General features: G+C 37.6%; 1 long non-coding RNA gene across 25 annotated transcripts in view; it reads right to left on the bottom strand.

Moving 5' to 3' along the window:
• The window catches only part of LOC146587860 (uncharacterized), a 359,490-nt gene that overhangs the window by 190,016 nt on the left and 144,311 nt on the right, over positions 1-25,163 (bottom strand). For 2 of the 25 annotated variants that reach the window (XR_014897558.1, XR_014897556.1), the window contains exon 1: positions 3,729-3,945. The exons of 22 other annotated variants lie outside the window; for them this stretch is intronic. This is a non-coding gene — a long non-coding RNA (uncharacterized LOC146587860). Of the gene's footprint in view, positions 1-3,728; positions 3,946-18,267; positions 18,342-25,163 lie in introns of those variants that run through there. One more of the 25 variants, XR_014897544.1, reaches the window with a different exon arrangement.

Below are 25,163 nucleotides of genomic sequence, written 5' to 3'. Positions count from 1 at the left end.
CTAGCACTGACCCCTGGGAGACACCGCTAGCTAGAGATCTSCACTAGACTCTGCCCCCACTGATGACAACCCTCTGAGCTCTGCCTTTCAGCCAGTTCTCAAACCACCTCACTGTCCACTCATCTAACCCGCATTTCCTGAGCTTGCCTAGGAGGATGTTACGGGAGACAGTGTTGAAAGCCTTGCCAAGGTCAAAGTAGAMAACATCCACTGCTCTCCCCTCAGCTGCCCAGCCAGTCAGTCCATCATAGAAGGCTATCGGGTTTGTTAAGCACAATTTCCCCTTGGTGAATCCAAGCTGACTATTCCTGATTGCCTCTTTTCCTCCACGTGCTTGGAGATGACATCCAGAACGAGCCGTTCCATCACCTTTCCAGGGATGGAGGTAAGGCTTACTGGCTTGTAGTTACCTGTGTCCTCCCTCTTGCCCTTTTTGAAGACTGGAGTGACACTGGCTTTCTTCCAGTCCTCAGGCATTTCTCCTGTTCTCCATGACCTTTCAAAGATGATGGAGAGCAGCCTAGCAATAACATCTGSCAGCTCCCTCAGCACTCATGGGTGCAACCCATCATGGCCCATGGATTTGTGGGTTTGCCTAAAAGATCTCTAACCCAAACCTCCTCGACTGAGGGAAACTTACTCTTTCTCCAGACTTTCTCCCTTGTCTCCAAGCTCTGGGATTCCTGAGGGCTGGCCTTCACAGTAAAGACAGAAGCAAAGGCAGCATTCAGTAACTCTGCCTTCTCTGTATCCAGGCACTCACCTCATTCAGCACTGGATCCACATTTTCCCTACTTTCCTTTTGCTACTGATGTATTTGAGGAAGCCCTTCCTGTCTTTGACATCCCTTGCCAGATTTAACTCCAAATGGGCCTTAGCCTTCCTCGCTGCATCCCTGTATACTCTGAGAGCATTCCTATGCTCCTCCCAAGTGGTCTGTTCTTTCTTCCATATTCTGTGTACTTTCTTTTTCTGTCCAAATTCTGCTAGGAGCTCCTTGCTCATCCAYGCAGACCTCCTGCTCTCTTTGCTTGACTTTTTACTCATAAGGATGCACCATTCTTGAGCTTGGAGGAAGGGATGTTTGATTATTAACCATCTCTCTCAGACTCCCCTTCCTTCTAGGGCCCTAACCCATAAGATTTCTTCAAGTAGGTCCCTGAAGAGGCCAAAGTTTACTGTCCTGAAGTCCAGGCTTGCGATCCTACTTATGGCCCTGCTTCCTCCACCAGATCCCAAACTCTATCATCTCATGATTACTGCAGCCAAGGCTGCCCCTAAATTTCACATCACCAACCAGTCTTTTTTTTTGTTACAAGGTCCAGAAGCACACCTATCCTTGTTGGCTCCTCTACCACCTGCGTCAAAAAGTTACCATGAATGATCTGCAGGAACCTCCTGGCCTGTTTGTGCCCAGCTCTGTTGTCTTTCCAGTAAATACCAGCGTGGTTGAAGTTCCCCATGAGAAMCAGAATTTGCTAAACAGGACCAGTTTTACCCTTATTATGCTGCAAAAACAAAATGAAAGTCACATCACGTGGCACAGAAAGCTCCAGTATAAAGCAATCTGGAAAGTGCTAATTCAAGTAAGAGTATATGTATATACATTTTTCAAAAACAAAATGATAGATTTCAAGTGCAAAATACTAATAACTAATATTAGATATGGTGAATGATAACCGCATTTTCTCAATCCTTATTAAAAATGCTAGGTTTCCTTGATATTTCATCATGTTTAAAAAATATATTTGTTTTTGTTGTGCATATTTCCAACAGGCCAGGGGTAAATCTAAGAAGACAGAAGCAATACCTGATGAAAAAAAAAAAAAAAAAAGAAAAAATCTTCCAGTTTCTCCTATACCACCAAAACAGAACTGGAGATTTTTGTTGGGAAGAAAGATGCTCGTGGTATTTTCTGCATTTGGAGTAATGACATAAGTACAATTAGAACCTCCTTCTCAGTTATATACATTTGTATGCACATACACACCCTATTTAGAGAGATTTTCTTGATTTGGGCGGGGAAATTTTGTGGATAGTTCTGTCGCAGAAACTGAAAATATACAAAATGACACAACTAAATGAATTGAACTTCTTCAAGCTTCTTATAAATGGACTGATTTGGAGTAAAAACATTTTTTTCCCAGTGAAATCTGTTCCACTCTGTAGGGCTTCACGCTCATGTGAGTTGTCAAATTAGGGGTGAAATTAGATTCAAATACTGCACAGAGTTTTGTCTGGGTTCCCCATCTATGGGTGGAGTTRATTCTTTAAAATGTAATCAGGTGAAATCTTTCTTACAACAGTACTAAGCAATGCCTGATTTATCAAAACAAAACTTAAATAASTATTTGCTTTGTGTTAGCTAGTAGTTTCACTTACTGCTAAAAAGAAAAAGGCATAATCTTTTAAATAGAAGTTGTTTTTTTTTTCTCCTAAAGTACTCAAAAGAGGATTAGTTTTTATATAACTGCTATGGGCGAGATTGCACTGCAAGCCCATTATAGTGGAAAAGGAGAGCAGGAAGAGCTTGGCGCGTCGGGAGGAGGATCAGAAGGCACGTCCACAACCCACGCAGACACTGCCCTCCTCTCAGCTGCCGTCCCCTGCGGCTCACTGCCTGCCACAGCGAGTCCGCGGGGCCCCGAGAGCAGCTCTGCAGCCCCGTGACCAGCGGGAAGGGGCCCCGGCAGCTCCCCTATTTCCCCTCCGCATGCAGCAGTGGATTTCTGCCTTGCTTTAACCTTCCATATTGCTAAGTGATTGTGAATGCTGTCGTTTAAAAAAAGCCCTGCAACTCACTCCTCGCATGAGCTATCTTTGTATCTCAGCGTATTCAGACTTAGTGCTATGCTACACTTGCAATCCATGCAACATAGAGCAGACCGTGTTTTTGAGTACAAAATATCAAACAGGGGTAATAGTTCGCAGACTGATCTGAGGGACAGTGCTATAGACGAAGAGCAATTCCATTAAATCATATAACTGGAAAAAACCCATCCCCTCAATCCTGACTCACTACATTACCATTTATTTTATATATATATATATATATATATATATATAAAAGCACAGTAAGCATTACACTGCTTATTTACGTAGTAAAATAACTGTTTAAGATTGCTGGCACTATTTCAGTTAGCTTTGTAATTTGTCTTCTAACATTTTTAATATACCACATGAATAGAAAACTGCATTTCAAAGAACTGTAAAGCCACAAGTTACATAACAATGGCTGCAAAGTGGAATCTGTTTTAATTCATAATAGGTATAATTAGCACAATAGAAATTAATCACATTATATTTCAATGCATCTTTAAAATGTTCCAGATGTTTTATGCTTTCAATCCTTCATTTGTATTTACTTAAATTCTTGTTAAACAAGGCTTCTACAGGAATGGTACACAGAGCCGACAGCTAATCATCAAATTGCTCTTTTTTTTAATTATTCATTTGTGTAAACGGGATAAAATTATATTCTGTTTGTTGCTCCTCCCTCAAGCAAACCAAAGCAAATCAAACAAAAACCTCAACTAAGAAACCTATCCAAATATAATGCTATCGAGGAGGTGAGATGAAATGACGTGCTGCTTTGTTCTTGGTTTTCCTACGAATCGACAGGGCCCTAGCAAAGTAAAGAAAGTGAAAGCACAAAACAAACTAAAACTCTAATCCCCAGGACAGTCCCCTATGAATATCTCGTTCYCTAAATACAGTCTGAAACTTACTCTGCTTATGCTTGTTCCTGAAGATTATTCTCTACCTTAAGATTGTGGCATCTTTTCCCGGATAAATTCCTTTCCCAGTTCATCCTTATTGGTATAGCTTCAGTATTCCCAGCATTCCCAAAGTACTCGCTTTCCCTTCTGTTGACTATCTCGTCCCTACATAGTTTTCCACATAAGTCACATCTCCCTTCCGTAACTATTTTTACACGAGGAACCTGTTGCCTACTCAGTGAAATACTTACCTACAAYGCACTTTTTCACTATCACAACTAAGAAAACTGCCCTGGTTTCACTGGCCCTATTAGCAGCCCAGCTTTTTGTAAGCAGCCAGCCCAAGGTCCTCTCCTGGGGCCTGGCARAGAGACAACTGAAGCTAGTGGTATTTTCAGCACCATCATGACCTCTGTCTTTAACCTTGAAGAAATGTTATCTCCACTTCTCTTTTCTCTGGTAACACAGATTTCTCAGCTGAAGAGAAGTATTTCAGTAATTCTTCTTCTAACTACTCTAATACAGAAACCTTACCAAAGACATATTATACAAAATGTTTTGCAGTTCTGCAAACTATAAATCTTTTGATTGTTGATTCATCTGTCATCTGTTCCCTATCTGCACAGTTTCATCCACAATGCTAGTGTTTCATTAGGCAAATGCAAGAAATCCATTATCTCTATTCCAGTAGCAGCTACTGTCGCTCTCTCCCATTTCTCTTTTCTAACATAGTCTCCCTCTCCTTTTCAAACTCTCTATTATAACTGGAACTATATAATCTAGAAAAGGAAAAATCCTTCTGTTGATACTCCTTTTTCCTTATTCTTTTTCAGTTTTTTGCTCTTGTCCCTGAATGTTTGATTGCTTTGAAAAGTCTCAATTTTAGTAACATTCCCTTTTATAAAGTGCTCGCTTGTGTTTCTTGCTCTGTAACTGCATCCTTTCTCAGCAGAGTATTTGACAAGGTAGCTTTCTCTTATTTTTTGTCATCTCCTCAGACCAAGTATTTTGATCATTTTCTATTTAAGCCATCTCTAACCACAGCATAAAGATCTGTCCTCCTCAAAGAAGTATCTTTTGTTTCTGGCACAAGTGCAATTCAGAACACGGTTGATATTTCAGTCCTCTTAGAGATGTTGCTTCCTCTGTCTTCTAAGCTAAGTGATATAAGTTATTAAGAAACTYCTTGGTGCAAGAAGAAAGCATACACACACACTTCCAGCTGAAATAGTGCTTCAAGATACTTAGACAACCTACATTACAGAACAGTCCAAGCACTCAACAAGCATTAGGTATTTATCCTCGTAACAGCCCTTTTACAGAACCCAACCTTTGCCTGATGGGAACTGAGGCATCGAAAAACTACTTACACTACTTAACTATGGAGTATTTGTGATATCTAAGGAACCAAAGCCAGGTTTCTGATAACCCAGACTAGAATGCTAACCTATAGATCATCCTCACGCTTCCTAAATGCTAAGGGTTCACCGAATCTCATGTAGTTTTTCCCCTGTTTTTCTTGGAGTGATCTGTGCATAGACGAGCCTTTGCCTGTCTTTAAGACAGAGAAATGGGGTGGTTTTTCCTCCCTGTAAGCAGTCCCAGCCAGAAACTGTTTAGCCAGTTGTATTTTGCTGTGCACAACATTTCTAATTTTAGTCTTTGATACAATGACGCTTGGATGTCCCTAATAGCTATTATCAGATGCAGTTAAAAAATAGAAGGGGGAGAAGAAAGGAATGTGTTGTGTGTAGTTTCTATGCAGAATTCCAAAGTAACTGGGAAATCTACGCTATTTCTAGTACCATCTTGTTGCTCTAATTCTGAATGTCTTTTTTTTGCTTATAGCTGTGTGATTTATATTTCTATAGAAAAGTATTATCCATTTTCTGTCATTTGTCTTTCCATTTACTCATTAAAATATTTGCACTCTAGTCATCCTTCTGAATGCAGAATTTTATGTCGAAATGTAGGATCTGTTGGTCTGTCTACTGTGCCTTCAAAGAGTATTCTAAAACAACATTTATAAAAACTCAATGCACTTTTGAATTATGCAGAGTTCTTTGTATTAGTGCTACCAAACGAATTACAGAACCTGCAGTGGACTTAGGACAAAATGAACCCAGGATGTATAAGTACTTGAGATTAGCTAGAAAGGTTTGTTTCTCTTCAGAAACCTTCTGCCATTATATTCTCTCAGACCTTAAAATCTTTTATCTTTGTACTTCCTACCAGCAGCTGATGCAATCATTCAACCCTGTTACAGCACACAGCCCACACAATAGCATGCACTGCACCACTCTGCCTTGCTTCTTATTTGAATCAACAGCTCAACTGGGTTACACCAAGGTTGTGGCGCTCAGTCTCAACTGCTTAACTTTCTCTACCGCTGACAATTCTAGATAATAGCCAACATGCACAGCTAAAATAAAATCAGTGGCTCAAGAGAAACTATAGATTAGAATTCTTTTTCTAAGAAAAAAAAAGACTATTCTCCTGTGCTTTAAAGGCATCCTCCTCAAGACAACACAGTCCAACATACCTACTACTCAACTTGCTTTGCTTTCTCAGCTTTTCTCAGATATGGAGGAAAAARAAGAAAACTTCTAGACTATTCAGGACCCTGAAATCTACTTTCTCCACCTAAAGACTTTACAAAAGACTAGGTTTTAATTTTTGCTCAAACAGTCTAGCTTTGAATAAGCACTGACATCAGGTGCTAGCTCATATATCAAACAATTCTAAACTCTGTCACCTGTTCTGCAGAGACATCTCCACTGTATCATGAATAAACATTACCTACATTGGGTATTAGCCACAGGTAGCCACTATGATTATATCAGTACAAATACTCAAAAGTTATTACGAAGTATTTTATGCATTAGAATACTCAGGTGTGATGAAGTGGGAGACCAGGGCAAGAAGAGGGAAAGATGATGAAGAAGGATGCGCCTAATCGCCTAATGCAGACAAAAATTGTAAAAAAAAAAAAAAAAAAAAAAAAAAAAAAAAAAAAAAAAAAGAAAAGAAAAGAAAAGAAAAGATTTCCAGTAAGAGGTGGAACTCTGAGATATGAAATGTTTTCAAGCCTCACTAAACAAAATTATTGTTTTCCAGGACTAAAGCGATACAATCTGCAGATGCCTATTTCTGTGAATTCCAAAACACATTCATGAAATATCCTCTCTAGATAGCAGCAGTTTTATTAAGCAGGTTATTGACTTCAAATTGATATACTTTCCACACTGCATGAATTGATCATAGTAAATGTCCTGAGTCTATGGTTCATCTTCTTTTCTCTRTGTGTTTCAAGGGAAGATTGAAAGAATACCTCAGGATGGGAAGACCATTTAAACAACTTGCACCGTACCTATAATAGGTTTTGGACCTGTCCTGAGCACAAGATACAGTTTTTGCAYAAGTGGAAATCTAACCTCTGTTATCTACTTCCATTTTTTGCTTACTAAGCAGGTATGAATGTGAATTCTGAAAACAGCTGTTTAGAATTAAGTCACAGGAATGGAAAGAAATTATAAACTGTTTTCCTAATTCATTGAATATGATAATGAAACTATGTTTGCACATGTCTCTAAATACAACATTATTAAGTAAAAGCAAGTTTTGAGATCAATTAGCTTCTGGAAATCTGACAACAGCAAAAATCTTACATGAGAATTTACAGGAGTRCTAATGCTACACAAATGAAGACATTTCACACTGCTACAATATTATAGGCAAGTTAATTTTACCAATATATATTGTGCCTTGCTTCCACAGACCATAGTAGAGCCACAATGCCAGGTTATGTGCAAGTGTATGTCTAATGAAGTTACTTCAACTTGTAGATGTGTCCTGGATGTGTGTCTCAAACTGAGTCAGACTGAACTGAATTAAAAAAAAAAGAAAGAGAGAGACATTCAAAACAAGCCCCTGCATCCTGTGAAGTTTGGCAAGATCTTAAACCATAACAAGGCCATGAAGGAGCTTACGGCATTTGCAAGTACCAACATGCTGACACTTAGCTTAATATATGTTACAGATGGCAGTATCTTGCCACAGCAGGGAGAAGATCTTGGCAGGAAGCACAGGAAACAATAAAYATTGAAATTTTTAGAACTGGATTTTCAGAACCTGGCCTCCATATTTGTGACATCTGAAGCTAGGCTGGAAAAAAAAGCTTTTAATTTCCTCCATAGTTTTTGCTGAGAATGCATTGAAACCTTGAAGAAAGGAGGCGATGAATGAGGCATACTTTGGCAAGGTAAGGATTCTGAGCAGCGGTAACAAGATGCTGAGGTGTCAGCGAGGAAAACCCTAAGATGGTGTTACTTCCTGCAGGGCCAGAAGCTCAGATGACCAAAGGAAAAGCTTAAGTACCAAAAAATCCCATTACCCACCATGCTGGTGCTGGCTAAAGCTCTAGGATACTCAATGTTTCAACCACCACAGGTCCTGGGCCCAGGTGGAGAGGCAGCCCCTGAGGGTTGAAGAGCTCAGACGGAAAGGGGATGCACTCAGGGCCCTAACATAYATAATTTATACTCATAGATATTATATGCACCAATACTACTACACTTCTGAGCATGCAGGCTCATGGTTGTGACTAAACACAACCCTGGCTTCATTGCCTCATTGCCCGGCCAGCCTAACTGAGTCAGTTATTATATTAGTCTGTATTACAAAATAACTGGAAAAATATTGTAAGATTTTAAAACTGAGGTAAGAAAACAACATACATACATCCCTGTACATGCAAGACAGTATATAAACAAGTGAGAAAAACAAAGTTCATAAAGGAGCATCCAAAGTTTAGCTTCGTTTTTATCTGTTGGCAAATGAAAAACACTACAGCAGCACTGAAGAGGAAGGTCTTTGGTTTGTTTGTGTCCTCCAAAAGGTTAGGTAGTCCTTTGATTAAATAGGATTGGGAATCACTACAATAAAGCACCCATCATTGTAGCAGCTGAGCTCTTCCTGAGTAAATTAAATCTGCRCTGTACGGCACCGACTCAATTGAAGGAGCTATTTGCTCTTCAACCTATTCTTTAATGCTCCAAAAGAAATTTGCCAAGAGACAGAAAGAATGTTTTATAACAATCACTGTTGCTGGTAGTGGAAATACTTTATCAAGAAGTGCCCTGAAAGATACGTTGCGAGTTAGTCTTTCATATGAGAGAGACTCATTACTGAGGATGCTAGGTTAGAAAGCCAGCTCGTCATTTTACAGCATTTTTCTTTTCATTTCCTTGGCTGCTTTATGTTTAAATAAAACCAGTCAAAATGTTCTGCTCAGCTCCTAGATTTTTATTCCTTATCTGCATACAGTTTCCTGGCTTCCGAAACAATAAGCATTACTCTGTTAGCATACACAAGCTAGTCACTCTGTTACTACACATAAGCAAGCTAGTCCGCTTTCCCTGTAACATTTTCCAGGTGAAGTGGAATAGCTAAAGCTTGCAGGAAAGCCATACAAGACTTTTGTATCCTCATGAAGAGCTCTTCCTAACTTCCATTGGACATTCCTTCAACTTCAAACCTGAAAATTCTGCTAAGGTAACCCTGCCAAAGAGGCTAATGAGTGGAGTAACTATGAACAAGATGGTACAAATCATCTAATAGGTTACACAGGTAGCAAAGTGAAAAGAAAGCAGCTGCTAATTTTTTGCCACACAATGTAAAACTTACATTAAAAAGATGTCCAAAGCTCATCAGAAATGGCTAAAATTCCAATACTTTTTCCAATGAATTGCTCAACACTTTTTCCTTAATCTGCACTAGAGGAAAGCTTTTTAAAAAATGAGCAAGTATGACTCATTTTTATGACCAATGCACCATTTGCAAAATGCTTTCCAACCAGATTGCAGTTCAAATAAGACATGTGTATTGTTGCAAAACAAAATATGCTGGCTGAACAGAATGTATTCATCTATATTAGTTTTTCTTTCTAAATCCAGCACACTGGGAGCTAAATTAATCTGCTGAGTGCTAAATTCATCTACTGAGAGCTACTGTAGATTCAGGGAAATGTTTTGAGTGCTGTAGCAAACAAGTCTCACTCACTCAGGAGCCCTCTGTGGGCTGCTGGTATTTTAACCATTTTGTCTGCCTTCAAGCAAGCAAGCAGCTGATAGATGGGGAAACCGCTCATTGATTTGCAGTGGCAGCACTACGGCCAATCAGCCCTAGAACGASGCACAATTATGAATCTCTCCAACTATGCATATTTATATGCAGCTGTCGTACATCTAAATCTCCAGTGAATACAGGGCGCTTGTGTGGCCACCAAGATGCACAATGCTATACTGCAGCATGTTCTGACTCAACTATGGTACTGGAAGATGGAATATATAGAAATACATTTCATTTTCCTTAGCTAAGCTACCCCAGCAGAGTGTACGTCTAATATAAGCAGACCGTATTACCATAAATTCTTAATTCAGTGGCATTTTCAAAGGGCTAAATTATTCAAAGGAAACATTAAATATTTTGAAAGAATCTATTCTCAGTAAGGTAGGCTCAGCTAGTACAATAAAGTAACACAGACAAGCTGTGTTGCTGACAGTGTCAAAAAGCCTCATGGCATTGAGGAAAGCGTAAGAAAAAGACCTGTCCCTTGAGTTAGCTACAGTGGTGATACACAGAGCCTACAYGGGCACAAGATGTATCATGAGGTTTTGACTGAAAGGCAAGGCTGTGCTGTGCTGTGTGTGCTGAAAGGCAAGACTGTGATTCAAAAAACGAGACTCTTAAAATTCTCCATGAATGCAGACAACCAGAAATATGGCACCGGGCAAAAGGCTACTGAAGTCAATGCATAAAGGACTAAGGGGGGGCTAGCTGGTCAAGCCCCCTTGGCAGCGAAGCCACTGGCTGTCTCCAGAACTATAAKGACATTTTAGCACATTTTGTTATTTCTTACAGTGTGTGAGCCCAATTTCTCACAAAGGTTCTGAAGACTTGTATCAGAAGAAAGCTGATGCTGAAACCCTCTTCGTGCAACATCAAAAAGGAGCTGAAACACAGCCTACACCCTTGTGAATGGGTAAACRTGGCTGCCTTGCTCGGGCTCCCCACAGTCAGGCTGACTGGCACATCCCCTTGAGRAAAGCCTTTTCTAGGAGCTCCCCAGGGCTGCTAAGTTAGTCTGGACAGTAAAAGGAAACTTACCCTCCCAAGAAGTTGGACCCCGCCGTCCAGGCAAGAGCACATGTACAAACAAGAATGGGCACAAAAGGCTGCCATCTAAAATCATTATAATACAAAACCATAAAAAAAATCGTGTGTGTGTGTATATATACATATATATACATATACATATATATATATAGAGAGAGAGAGAGCATGTGTGGGAGTGTGTGTATATATATATATATATATATATATATATATATTTTTTCTTAAAACTTCTTTAGCTGGTTGCTGGACATATTTGCCTTTGCAACTCCCTTGTAATAAAGCCATACTAGAAGAGATAAAGTAAAAAAACCCATAAACACTGTATACATTACGATAAGAGTATTTTCACATCTGGTATTTACAACTGAAAAAGACTACAATCAAGTTTTATTTACTGGGGCAATCATATATAAGCTTAACTTCTACTATGAAATTATTCTCATACTTTCAGTTTCAAAGAACAACAGAAAAAAGACTTCCTCTAAATGCCAAAAAGAAATCTCCTACATGCTATATATATGCTAAATAAAACTGCTAATCTGAGAAAGATTGTTACAGAAATCTATATCATTATAAGATCAAACTTCAAGTGAAATTGCACCAAAATGATGAAAATCTTGTATAGATCAGGAAATGAAGCAATGGGCCTATTTTAGCTTCAAGTTTATTACTGAAAATGGGTTTTATGATTTGCTGTGCATAGTTAAAAGTGCTACCCAGACAAATTACAGCTGCTCTTTTAACCTGAACATAAGATGGCACAATTCCAACCAATCTGAAATAAGGTTTCTAGGCAGGATGTCAAATCTAGGCCCCCTGGGTTCCAGAATGATGGATTGAACCTTGAAAGTTGCAGCAGAGCAGCATATGTGATTTCTGCACTGTATTCAGATCACTCGTGAATATATTAAAACGTGCCCATGCATGTTACTTAGAAGTTCCATTTTACTGTTTTAAACTAACCGTTCAGAAGAAAATATGTATTTTTCTTCCAAAGGTAAACAAAGAAGTATTAAGAATGCAATACTACTTTAAAGATGAAAGCATTGCTTGTTAATTTGTTTTCCTTTGTTTACTAAAGAGGAAATTAGGTAATGATGCAGCCAACGGAGCACCATTTCAGCAGCCAGATCTCCTCACACAACCATTGGCATACAACATCTGTCAATTAGGGAAAAAAAAAAAAAAAAAAAAAAGCTACACTTTTTTGCATTAACAACCACAAATGTATTTTAACTATTAATCTCCCTTTTTAATAGGTTTTTTGGCACAAATTTTAGACTTCAGCCACACTTATCCACCTGCTCATTCTTAYGCTCTAATTATTGATGTACCACGATATCCTTAATTTATTTGTTGTCCTCTCTTCAGCTTCCTTTTTTTTCCCCAAGACCTGTTTCCCTGCAAATACCCAACTAAAAAAGAAAGATATCCCCCAAAATAGCTGTTAAACAGCTGGGGGAGGGTGGAAAAAAGTAATATATGCTGAGATTATCATGTAGTTCATCCTGGTTTTGTGCTTGCGAAGAGACTCCTCAGGAAGGGAATGTCTCCTGCTGCGTGCTATAGAGCACTTAGCACAGAGAAGGGGCTCTGGGTACGGCCTGCGAGTACTAGCACAGTTCAAGAAATAAATTCATTAGCAACATCACCACATGTAAGTGCATGCTAAACCTCAGTGAAGATGTTAGATGAACAAGATGCATGTAAAGACATATTACAATGTTTTTAGATTTTGGGTGAAAGTAATGCTACTACAAGACTGAGGCAGACTTAGCCAGAACACACACTTTAAGTAATAAAAAAAAAAAACGATTAGTGAAAATTCAACATACAGCAATGCTACAAATGATTCRAGCAACTCAGTATTCTAAAAGCTTCTAATTTACATATTTTCCAGCTAGTTCATGTCTGCCTCCAGGACATGTTTTTAAACACRGTATAAACATTGTGAATTTTCTGCTTTGCCAAATTCTATGGTTGTGCCCTTCAGAATCCTCTGTTTCACGATGACTGTAAAAAAAATCCTTTAACTTAGTAACAAAGTTTTCAACTTCTAGTCTAAGAATTGTTTTAAATTCTATTCTGAATATGTATTTTTTATATATATATACACATATTTTACATCACAGTAGCGCAAAGAACAATTTTAGAATCTAGTTACTTTRCAGTCCTGTAAGATGTAATTTTAAAATAATCTATAGAGTTAAAGCATTAAAGGTTGTTACATTGGCCAAAGCCATATGACCAAATCACACAGAACAGTTAAGGCTGTCAGGAACCTCTAGTGATCATCTGTGCTATCCCTTGATCAGAGTAAGGTCACCTAGAGCAGGCTGCTCAGGGCTGTGTCCAGTCAGGTTTTCGGTATCTGCATAGAAGGAGACTCTACATCTGCCAGTGCAGCCTGTTTCAGTGTTTGATCACCCTCCCAGTAAAAAAGTTTTCCTACGTTTAAGTAGAATTTCCAGTGTTTAAGTTTGTGCCCATTGCCTCTTGCCCTGTTAGCGGGCACAACTAAGTCTGGCTCCATATGGCTTCTTTACAGCTTCCTATCAGGTATTTATACATATTTACATCCTTTAAGCATAAGAAACTAGGCTAAAATTGGTTAGGTTACAAACATATCTTCCCATTATGCTTCGTTGCAGTTAACTTGTAGCATGTAGTTGAGGGCAAGATACCAAGAATAACAAAATAAGTAGCAGTTATAATAATAGACTGTCCTAACCAAAAGAAAAGATGGTAGAAATCCTTACTATGTTAGTATCCTGACCTTCATTCATAAGTATTCATGTATGGAGAAACCAGTAATGACTAGCTGAGAGTCAGTGTGCACCCTCAGCATTTAAAAATTAATACATGATGATAGCTAATCATATGATGTCTCAAATGTTTTTTTAGGGTGGACCACATTTTTATAAAAGAGTGGCTTTGTGGACTTTCTCTTGTCCTATATGTGACCACATATTCAGGGTCTTATGACTCAGACATAAGACATTACTTTGGGGTAAAACGTTACCCTGTGCCAGCTGTACTTCAGAAGCTCTGTATGATGCTTCTGTCAGACGAAACACGTACCAGCTAATTCAAGTCAGCTGTAACTCTCTTTCACTGTAGACAAAGTTAACTCAAATTCTCATCAAGTAGAAGAGTGGTATCACATAAAYGGGTACAATAACTCATTACATTGTAGTAATGTGCTCTGCATCCTCACTCTAAATTGCAACGGAAGTACAGGAAAACTATGACCTACTCCCTTGGGTAGGTCAGTACTTTTGGAAATTCTGCCTTAGATTTCTTAATCTTCTCACAGAYAAACAAGTAACATATGCCGAAAGCATTGAAATTTCAGAAACATACTATGAATTTTTTAAAAAGTTCCAAAGGAAACTGAACACAGATTACTTTAAAACCTAAGGTATTTCAGGGGTGAAAAGCAACCTCTTTAGCTTTCTGTTTGGCTTTTAAACAATGCCATGGATTACAAAATAGGTTTTAAAATGTTAGTGCATTAGGAGAGTTAAAAGTGAAGAAATCCTTTAAGTTTCTAACACATTCTTTGCTGCTGCTGCACTTTTTTTATAGGAAGGGATATGACGAAACACTTCTTCAACTGAAAGCATAATTATGCTGAAGTTAAAAGAAAGTTCTAGTTACCAAATTTCAAAATTAATTCAATAGATATTTTTTAAAAAGGTCTGGAGAACTAAGAATATGACTATCAGAATCTTCCTGGAATTGCAGGCATTTGCAAATTTGTTTTTGAAATCTGATCAACTTTGAACGCAAACGGTTACCAAACAAGGTGCATCACTAAGCATTTCTCCTTTTCATTAATGTCAYAAATCTGTATGTATTGCAATGATATGTAGGCYATAAATGAATCCATCCATAGAGTTAGGTAAAGCTTTTAWTTTAGTTATAACATTTGCTATAAGGAGCAGTATGGTTAATTGATATTAGTCTACATCAAAAATAATTTCAAATGAAACCTGTCTAATGTAAGCTGCTGCTGCTGCTGGACCTTAAACTCATTCATCCAATGAATCATCATGAACAGGTGACCTCAACAGTTCCCCCAACAATATTATGAATTTGTCTTTTATTTGTAATTGGATCATTTGGTATTTTAACTGGCTAGCTTTCCAAGCTTAGCATCCTTTATCACCCTAATATTTAATTTGGTGCCAAATGTTGAACATTTGTGTCTTAGCTCTTTCATTCTTTAAGGACTTACAAAACTGAGACTGAAGTATTTGCTAAAGTTAAGACTGCAACAACTCCTCCAAAATGCCTTACCAGCAGTTATGGAAAACGAAGCWAAAAACACACAGAAGTATTAAGTATCTCCTTTGTTCAGCTTATCTCCTAGGTAAGGTGGAAGCTGCAGAGGCTGGATTCCTCTACAATACAGACACCTGGACTCAGAATACTTAAATCTAAACATTTTGACATGGGCAACCAGGCAGGCATCAAGAGGCAACTTCAGGCCTCAACCAAAGCAAATGAAGGCAGTAGGCAGCACCTTCTGTTCGCAACAGGTTCTATACAGGCTCTCACTCACRTGGTACCACGAATTCTGATTCTGCTGAAATCAATGACAAAAAACTCATTCAAAGGGGCCAAATTTTTTCCCAAGTTTCTTATTGATTTTACAGCAGTGACAGAATTTGATATCCTATAACCAAATTCTTAAAAGCCAGCTGCCTTGCTATTTAGGATCATGTTTTTTCTTAATGTTTTTCCAATTATTACATAAATGATTGTAACCATAAAAAGGAAAACAAAAAAGAAATAATGGACAATTGTTAATAGTTAGCCTATATGCTGTAAGTACAAATGAATTTTCCAATGTAAAGGCATCAATTTATTACCAAAATATTTATTTCCTTTGGATGCAAACTAAGTTCTCTTTTGTCTTTTTTTATTTGTTCTTTGTTACTATTCATTATCATTAAATTTCCTGTAATTAAGACTGCTGAATTAAAAACATATGGTTGCTTGTGTAGCCAATACCGCTCAACATACCAAATTCCCAGAACCATGTTTAGCAATGAAGGAACAGATCATTTTTCATTATTGCTATAGGATTTATTAAAACTAGTGCAGCTATAGGTCATCAAGTTCCAGCTATTATGCATTTAGTGTACTTTTGTGTATGAGCAATACACACTTGGAAAGACATCTTGAAGAGCATGACATTGTAATGTAAAAATCTGATTCCTAAAATGCACTTTGGTTTTCTACCAGATATATTCCATACAGTAGGTCCAGGATATCTAGTATCTTAAACAAACTCAAAAAAAAATGACTTATGAGGAAAAATCAAGGAAATACTGCTGAAGCAATATATTTCCAGCCCTCAATGGCTCAATAATTTTTCAAGAACACAGTTTACCTCCTYCTTTTATATATTTATATGGTTTGCTTTATCATTTTGCAACTATAGTTCATAATACATTATTTATTTCAATCTGCATCTGTTGGGAGTTTTGTTTAGCTTCACCTTCTACCTACTGACCTAAAGAAAAAATGCTTCTTTAAATAAATTTTCATATCACAGAAATGAAATGCCACTATATTATTCTTTTCAAGTAATATGACAGCTTGTTTTAAAAAAACACAGAATCCCTGTGACCAGAGACAGATGCTGTCTAAAGATACTGTAAGTACTTGTGCTGGTAGGTTCTGATGAGGCCARCTTGCTGTGAAATGCTATTCTTCAACTACACAAGGACATTTCAGACCATGTCTGTTTTTCACCTTCAGTCTTGCTCTCTGATATGTAATAGATTTCATCACATATTATCTGCCTGGCATTTAGAATAATGCATTACAGTAGGTTTTGCAGGATGTTCTATGTGTTTTCATAATGAGTAAGGAAGAATATGAATTAAATTTCTGTAGTGTGGGAAGAGCAAAAGATGGCCTTTAAGTATGAACTCCTTTTCAACTTTCTTATTTTCAGGCTATTTTTTGAAAYACACTCTCACAAAAAAGTGGCAGCTTTGGCATCCATCTTAGGATGAGCACTGAACTGTGCAAAATATAAAAGTTGTCAGGCTTATTATCTTCATCCTTTAAATATGACATTGATATTTTTTTAAACTCATGATAAAAGCTACAATGATCTGAGAGTTGTTCTCCAAGAATAAAACTGACTAAAACATGTATCTGGAGATAAGTAAGAATTTTGCAATGTACAGACATCCAGCAAGTATCATATGGCAATATGGTCTGTGTGACATAGGACCYGTTCTTCCCAGCTTGAAATATAGTAGAAGGATCACTGTTAGCAGTCACGTAGCATAGTCCATAAGGAAAAAAGGTGATGCAGTTGTCAGACCATACAAACGCTGGACAGTAGTAATTCAAACCTTGGAGAAAAAAGCGAGGTAGGATTTTTAAAGTTTGCTTCAGACTACTTATGAGATCCCTCCTCTAACTTTCACCAAGTTTAATAACCTACATTTCAAGAGTTCAAGACACAGCAGTGGTTTTCCTGTCGCTTGACTTCTGGTACTAACACACCACAGCTAAGAAACTGGCTTCCATGCATGTCAATGAAGACCGACACAGGCTCTTCCAGAGACCAGTTCAGATTTCCTCTTTTTCTGAACTGCCCTCTTATATTAGACAATGTAAATAGCTGCCAAACCCTAAAAGAAGGGATTCCTGTGAATTAAACTTGATCACCAAATAAAAGGATTCCAATGAATGATTATCAATTTCTACTTTTGGCTGCCTCAGCTGTGGGCCCAGTTAGTGGACTCAACATCTTTTCTAGAAACCATAGGAAATTCTTTTTCAGTCTGAACCATAAGAGTAAGGAATTAATAAAAACTATGAGGAAATGCTATGCTATATATTTATTTATCCCTCTGAAGAGGAAAGCAGACCCAGCTGAACTCAAGACCTGCATTGTAAAACAAAGACAAGGAGCTCATTTAAACATGATCATAAATATAAACTTGGAATAACTCAATCAAACAGAAGAACTTTACCACATGGTGCCTTTTTTTTTTTTTAACACAATGTCTCATAACCGATATTAGCAAAAGCTTTACAAAAAACAACGAAAGGCTAATAAAGAAAAGGCAATTTTCCAGTGTATGTGCGATTCCAAAAATAAGGTTACTCTGCGTTTCAAATGAAGAAAAAGAGGCAGAAGCAGCAATGGAAATGAGCAGTAAGAAGGGGTTGTGCTGAACTGACCAAGATCGAAGCAGTAAGTTGACTCCGACAGTACTGTCGTGACCCAAAGTGCTATTGTAGTGAGCACTGGAGAGTTCTGAAATTCAGAAAACTGACTGACTGTCTGGATTCGAAAATGCAGAGATAGCTAATGAAGTAACCCAATATATGATACCTGTGTAACTCTCTAGCGCGTGACAGGCCTCTATTGCAGCATTTTGGGTGCAATGTCATTTTCAAGAAAGAGTTCTAAGGAAAAACATAAAAGAATAAAATGCAGTAGTTATACCTGTAAGTAATGGAGGTAATTATATATATACATATATATATAWAAAAAGTTCATCGTGAATTCTTAATCTCAGGCTGAAATTTACCTGAATTTCAGTTAGGATTTTTGTTTGCTCACTGTTAGTAAGATGTTAAAAAATATTTTTCTCTAATTCCATGTTTTTGGAGCTATAGACTGAAGTGATTTATTACCAGTGGTCTAAAGTAAGTGAAAACACATCTGTATAACAAGATCACTATTCTTTTCTAAATTTTTCCAAAGTCATTTACTGGAAATAGAACTTTTGAACTGGTTTTGGTATATTTTCCACAAGATTATGATGCATGCAATATAATATAATCCACTTTGCTAATTTTTGTGGTATATCACATGAAACTGCTGAGAAGAGATCAGTTGTTACAGAATAAACAGAACAAAAGCTTCAGTGCGCCTGTTTTCTTGTTTTAAMTGTAAGGCTCAGACTGTGCATAACTTTCAAGAATAAAGACAGAAAGCAGTGTACATAATTGGAAAACAAACAGGAAACTACCTAAACAGAACTTCTGTAATAACAGACCCTAATGCCTTCCCTTCTTAAAGGCCTTTTCCCCTACTTTGTCCTATTTTTTTCCCTAATATTTCCTGTATTTCCAGTTGAGAGTAGGGTTTTCCTGTTCTCAGTCCTGACTAATTACCCATGTTGTGCCTAAGGAGGAAAGTGACTTTAGTTTGGCTGGAAGACGTGCTTCTTTTAGATGACACTATTACTCACTTCAGACTGTTTTAAAAATTATGTATGTGCAATAATACTGCTATTTAAGTTAAGATTCGTAGTATAAGCTTAAGAAAAGTATATTCTGGATTTTTAAAACTAAAAATCTTATTCGACATTGTTTTCTAGTCAAATCTGGCCACACCACCTTACAGATGGACTAAAGCAGTAGTCTCGCTACAGATTTCACTCATCTGTTATTCCAGTTTGATGGCTGTACGTGGGCAATATCCCAGGCTACCACTAAACTGTTAGCTCTCTTTCTAGGCTGCATCATAGATACTTCACTCCTTCCTGACTCATTACTCTTTAACACGCTCCATCAACTTCTTCTGTCAGCTTAAAACAGATTTTTCAACATACACTTCCCAGCTGTAGTGCTGCAAAAGTTTGCAACAGACAAATTTCAGAGACCACARAGGTTTAATTTGCTTATGCCCTGTAAACTTTGAAATTTTATCTAGTATTATCTACCTTCTTGTGGTGTCTCTTCCTCCTCCCTGTTTCATAACTCTAGGTCACAACAGACCCATATTTCTTTACTTTTCTGCTCCTCAGTTTCCACAATCTCATCACAAATCTGCCTGATGGTTGTTGTATGGCTACTCTTGTAGAGTTTCCTTCAGTTCCCACTGCAAGCTTAGATTTCTAAATTCTGATTCCTTTGATATTGATCCTCTGTGGGACTTTTGGCAATAACAGTTCTTCTGCCAGTTTCTTAATTTTTGAAAGGAATATAAAAATAACTGTTTACCACAAAAAATCGTTTGTTTGCTCCTCAGAGGATGAACAGTGCTTTGGGTGAAATACAACCCCAGCATGGAAAGCCAGTAGAAATGCTAGACACCACTTAATTCCTACATAAGCCCTTTCATTATTCATTTATCATTTGCCATACCTCATTTATCACCTCTGAGGTATTCAAATAGATGTTTTCTTCACATATGTTCTAGCACTTCAGCAGACCAAACACACTCCTGAGAAGACCATGGTACAGACAACACAAAACATGTTGTTTAAAACCCACAAAATATATGGATAATGCTGGATCATATTTATATATACTAGTAAAATCTGATTAAAAGTATATACAGAAAAATATGTGTATTTACTGATGGATTTAAGCTGAATCTAGTAGTAAAAAGCTGAGCGCATACCCTGGAAAAACTGGGAGGACTGTGGATGATAAGGGATCAGAGAGTTTATGGAAGAAAACAAACAAATATGTACCCCTACACCGGGGGTAACAGAGTATGGTAACCCCTAACAGAGAACTTTTACCTCTTCCTATTCTGTGGATTTTTTTTTTTTAATGAACCCAAGCTAACAGAGACTTTTCCAGCTGAGAATAGAAAAGAAAGTGTGAGTTTGTGAAGTCCAAACCTCAGGTGGATTCCAATGGTTAAAAATAAGCAGCAGCCAACTAGAAAATCTATGTTCCAAGTCCTCCTGACTTACTGTGGTATTGCCAGTTGAATTTTATCAAATTTACCTCCAGCTATGGATCAGAAACTTTGGAGACGGATTGCTTATCTTTTAATGTTATTTCTACCCTTCTTTAGCTGTGAAGAATTCCATCCACCTTTGAAAATATTATTTAGTAAGTATGATTTTAGTGCCCATCTTCTATTTACTATCTCACACTCCCTAGTATCTTTTGGCTGTAGTATGGAAACCTGTTAGTAGCTAAATTTGCTTTCCATAATCATTACCTTGCCCGCATCCTTGCTCTATTTTCAGACCACACTGTTTTTACTCCACCATGAATTATATTCTCAGTTTTACTTAGCACTSTCTTTCCTGTGTTCCCTAACAAAGGCAAATTTGTTACTTGAATRCAGAGCACCCAAAATTGGAATTTTCTTAATTCTCTTCACAAATAAAAAACATTCTTATCTCTAACACACTACTTTCTGCTCTATTACTTCTTTTATTGTTGTTGTTTTGCTCTAACAAACAGAGTTGTTTTGGATGTCCTAGTGCATTTTGTCTCTAACCTGTATTCGCCTTTCACTTCAAGAGCTTCTTGGCAGAGATGGGCTCTAAGTTTGTCTTGTACAGTGTTGAAGCAAACAGTCAGTGCCTAATGGCTAACAAACCTGTTYGCTTGGAAGGAAGTAGACAGTTGTTTTTCACCATGTCACAAGACACATTCTGCCCTGCAAATTCCTCAGCTCACATCAAAGGAGGAGAGACTCTGAACATTACTTTTTACAGCTTTAACAAGAAATTGCCTTTCTGCCTACAAAACTTCAATTACATTTGATGCATTTGTCAGTGTCCAGTATCCATCATCTTTTAAAGGAAGATCCTATAGTCTTCCTCTGCACTAGCTACCATTACAAAACTTAGCAGTTTCCTGGGTTTTTTTAAGAGCTTGTTATTTGCATGTTATTTGCATGTTCTCCAAACTGTTAATAGTAAGTGACTGAATCCACTGGCAAAACACAGGCTCCACATACTGATCTTTYGTATGTGTAAAAGGATTTGTTTAGCATTAGACATAGATTCTTAGCATCAGAATRCTTCTGTTTCTTTTAGTGGTAAGAAAAGCTTAAAGTAAAATCCAAACAAAATTACCACAATGCTGAAAATCCAATTTATCTTCAACTATCGTAYTATGTAAGTACACATGGCACATATTTAACCATTCAGAAAGCTCCCATCTTAAGCTAAAATGACTTATAGCTCATTTGGTTTTTTTTTTGTTTTGTCTTTATTTTCACCTACTCCACAACTTGCTTACAGGTACTCCCTTTCATTTAAACTTTACTGAAGTGGAGCCCCTGAGAGCAGGGCTTTCCCATGAAATCTTCAATGGTATATTTTAGATGCTTTCAGAGAAACTGGACCTASGAATGGAGAGAAAAAAACTACACAGAGAATTTTCTCCTGGACCACGAGCTCTTGAGTTGCTCCACCCCATTTCATAAAAGCAACTCCAGTAGRGGGTGATTCAGCACTGCCACCAGAAAATCCAGCTGCAAGGGGGGTAATTAATAGGGTTGAAGAGATTTCTCTTCTCAGCACTAAAATACCATCCACTAAAGAAGCCCTTGCCTTATGAATCTCAATCTGCCAAATATTAAATACTGTGATGAAGGAATTTTAACTATTCTGATAGACAACAGAGTCTTTACAAGTTTAATCTCCAGAAGCTCTGTGTGTTATTTCTTCCTGTAGTGATGAAAAACTATGTTGTGTTTTGGAGGCTGGGGGGCACAAGCGGGAAGTACAAGAAGGGTAGAAAAGATAGGAGGAGTGGGAAGGTAGACTGGAAAAGCACATCATTCTTTTGTCTAATGACTCTACTTCGTTCAAACTTTTCTTGTAAACCACATTTTCAAGACCTCTGATCATTCTCATTGTTCCTTGCCTCCTGCTTGTAGCACGATGTAGCATAACCCAAAGTGGGATGTGCTGCTCCACTTTACCAACATACTCACACTAAGCAGGGAGGATCTGTCAACAGCAATTACACTCACTGTGCAGATAGGCATTTCAGCTGAGCTACTGAAAGAGAGAGAAACTCCTGCTTTCTTCCTAAATGGTTAAAGCCCATCTCTCAGGGACAAAAAACATCCCTCTAACCATCTGAGCTTGGAAACTAATATTAACAAGAGACAATAGCTCAAAATAAGAAGCTTCCTTAGTTGCATCAGGAAAAAAAAAGTAAATTAAAAATATTCAGAACACATGAGCTCTCCAGTGTTCCCASTAGAGCGGTGTTGGTTGAATCAGCATTGATCATAGAAGCATTTGATTGGTAAARTACATAGACATGGCTATCAAAACAGGTAAAGAGGGCATATTCAGTGCCAATGCCACAACTGACAACTTTGCACAAAACCAGGAAGCACAGTGCCTGCATCTGGCTGGCACAGAGTGGTGTCTGCTCGWAAGAAATTCTGAAGCGCTGGTATAATCAATCTGGACAACAGCCACACTAAGAGCTGCGTCCTTAAGCCTTCCTTTAAACAATGCTGAAACAGTTTTACAGGGTAATATTAGGAAATAGCAAAATGTCAGAGGGTTTCAGCTTGGGTCACTTAAATTAAGGACTGATGACCATAGTCACATAGGTGCACGGTAGGATATGGGGCCTGGACGGAGCCTCATCTCTGGTTTCCCAAGGCCTCTGTCTCACTGCTAGGCAGTCTGCGGTAGGTACACTGCTTTGGCTCTAGGCTTGAGTGCTGCACAGCTTTCCTAAACACCAGGGAAAAACTAAAGCAGATGAAAGCTCCAAGCAGAAACTTACTATATGGCTGTATGCAAGCTGCCTCGCAGCATAATGACCAGTATGCAGGGCTAGTACAAGATACATTTACAATGGTGTAACACATACTGCTCTTGAATGAACACTTAGCACCCAGCTTTCAATGGGTTCAGCGGAGTTATTTACATGAGTAAGTGAGACTTATTCGCAGCTAGGGCTTCTGAGCTAGATTTTCCATATGTTTCTGCCATCTACTTCATTCTTTGTAAGTAAAGAAAAAAAAATCCTCAAAGCTTAAATTGATAGTTCGTTAATGTTTCAAACTGCATGAAAAGCAACAAATACAAAATACAAAGAAGTGCAAAATACATAATCTGTTTGTCACCTTTTCCCTCAGAAAAGGTTGGTTCATTAAAAGTGAAGTTGTTTGCAGGCATGGATATGTTTTGATTCATTTTCCCTTTATAAAAGCAGAGAGAGTCTTAAAATTGCTGAAATAGTCCATTCAGATATTTTCAAGATGAAGAAGTTCTGGTTTAGAGCTCAAAATTACTTTTTTCTCCCAAGAATAATTTATAATACAGATAGGTAGAAAAACACATCATAAAACAAGAAATACTTCAAAAATACTGATATTAAAGTACAATTTTAGAGGGGAAATTTCTGAAATTTCTGAAATTCTCAACACATTAGGTAACCATTTCGGTTCTACCTTCCAGTTAAGTCATTTCATGGAATTTTTTTCCAAGAATATTATTTTTTAGAAATAATTGAATGTATCTTTTCTCATCCCTGTATTTGCTTCATCATTACAAATACTATTAAAGAGTTCTGTTGTTTCTGCAGGTTACTCTTCCCAAAGACTTGCTCTATTATTTATGTAACTATAGCCCCTTTTCTTAGAGCAACTGTCTTATAACAAACAGAAGACTTAGACTTCAGATGAAGATTAAGTTTCTGGAAAATGGAAGAAATGCTGGAGAGGCTCACGATTTATGAGAAAGCATTAAAATAAACAACTTGGCACAAGGCAAAAAATAGTTCTAAATAGAGATAGAACACAATACAAAGCAGGTGTTTTCCGACTTTTTTAGGTGAAATTAGGGTACATTACATTTCTTGAATTCTAACTAGAATACTACAAACAAAAAGGATTTTGGCATTCAGAGAAAATTCTCCCTCCAAAATTGGAACTAAATAGAGAATGACAGTATCATATATATGTAACAGTTTACAGTGTTTCTCCCCTCACTCCAGAGTCATTCCAGTCATGATCATCAGCTTACGTGCCTCTTTCTTACAAAATTATAACTGGTATCTGGCAAAATATACACTGTAAAAGACAGCTTAAGCTGTTTTAAGTACACTAGACAGGCTTGTTGCGCTTGAGGGAAGATCTGAGGGTTGTCTTCTCCATCTATCAATCAAAGCAGCATTTCCACCTTCCAGATACACTGCCTTCTTCATGCCCATTCCCAAAGGAATGACTTTTCAGCATCTCCCCCAACAAGGTCAGCATTTTCTTTTCAGTTAATAAGAATACTATTAATCTAAAAGTAGATAAAATTCTTCAGTTGCCAAGGACAAAAAAACTCCAATATTTAAGGAGGATATTTCTTTAGTAAGCTCTTTATTTTATAGTCTTACCCACCTGAGTTCCTCCTAAAATCGATCCGTTTCTCAAAAAAAGGTTAATCTATCAAACTGCCAGAAAGGCTGTGGGTCTTGCAGAGACTGGTCTCCGACATGAATAGCCAATTCAGGGGAGTGAACATTAACTAGGTAGTGTTCATTTTTCAAATTTTCACATTT

Source organism: Rhea americana, unplaced genomic scaffold (assembly GCF_003343005.1).
Source record: "Rhea americana isolate MKP2758 unplaced genomic scaffold, rheAme1 scaffold_56, whole genome shotgun sequence".
In the NCBI taxonomy this organism is placed as follows: Eukaryota; Metazoa; Chordata; class Aves; order Rheiformes; family Rheidae; genus Rhea; species Rhea americana.
This window is presented reverse-complemented; position numbering and strand designations above follow the sequence as displayed.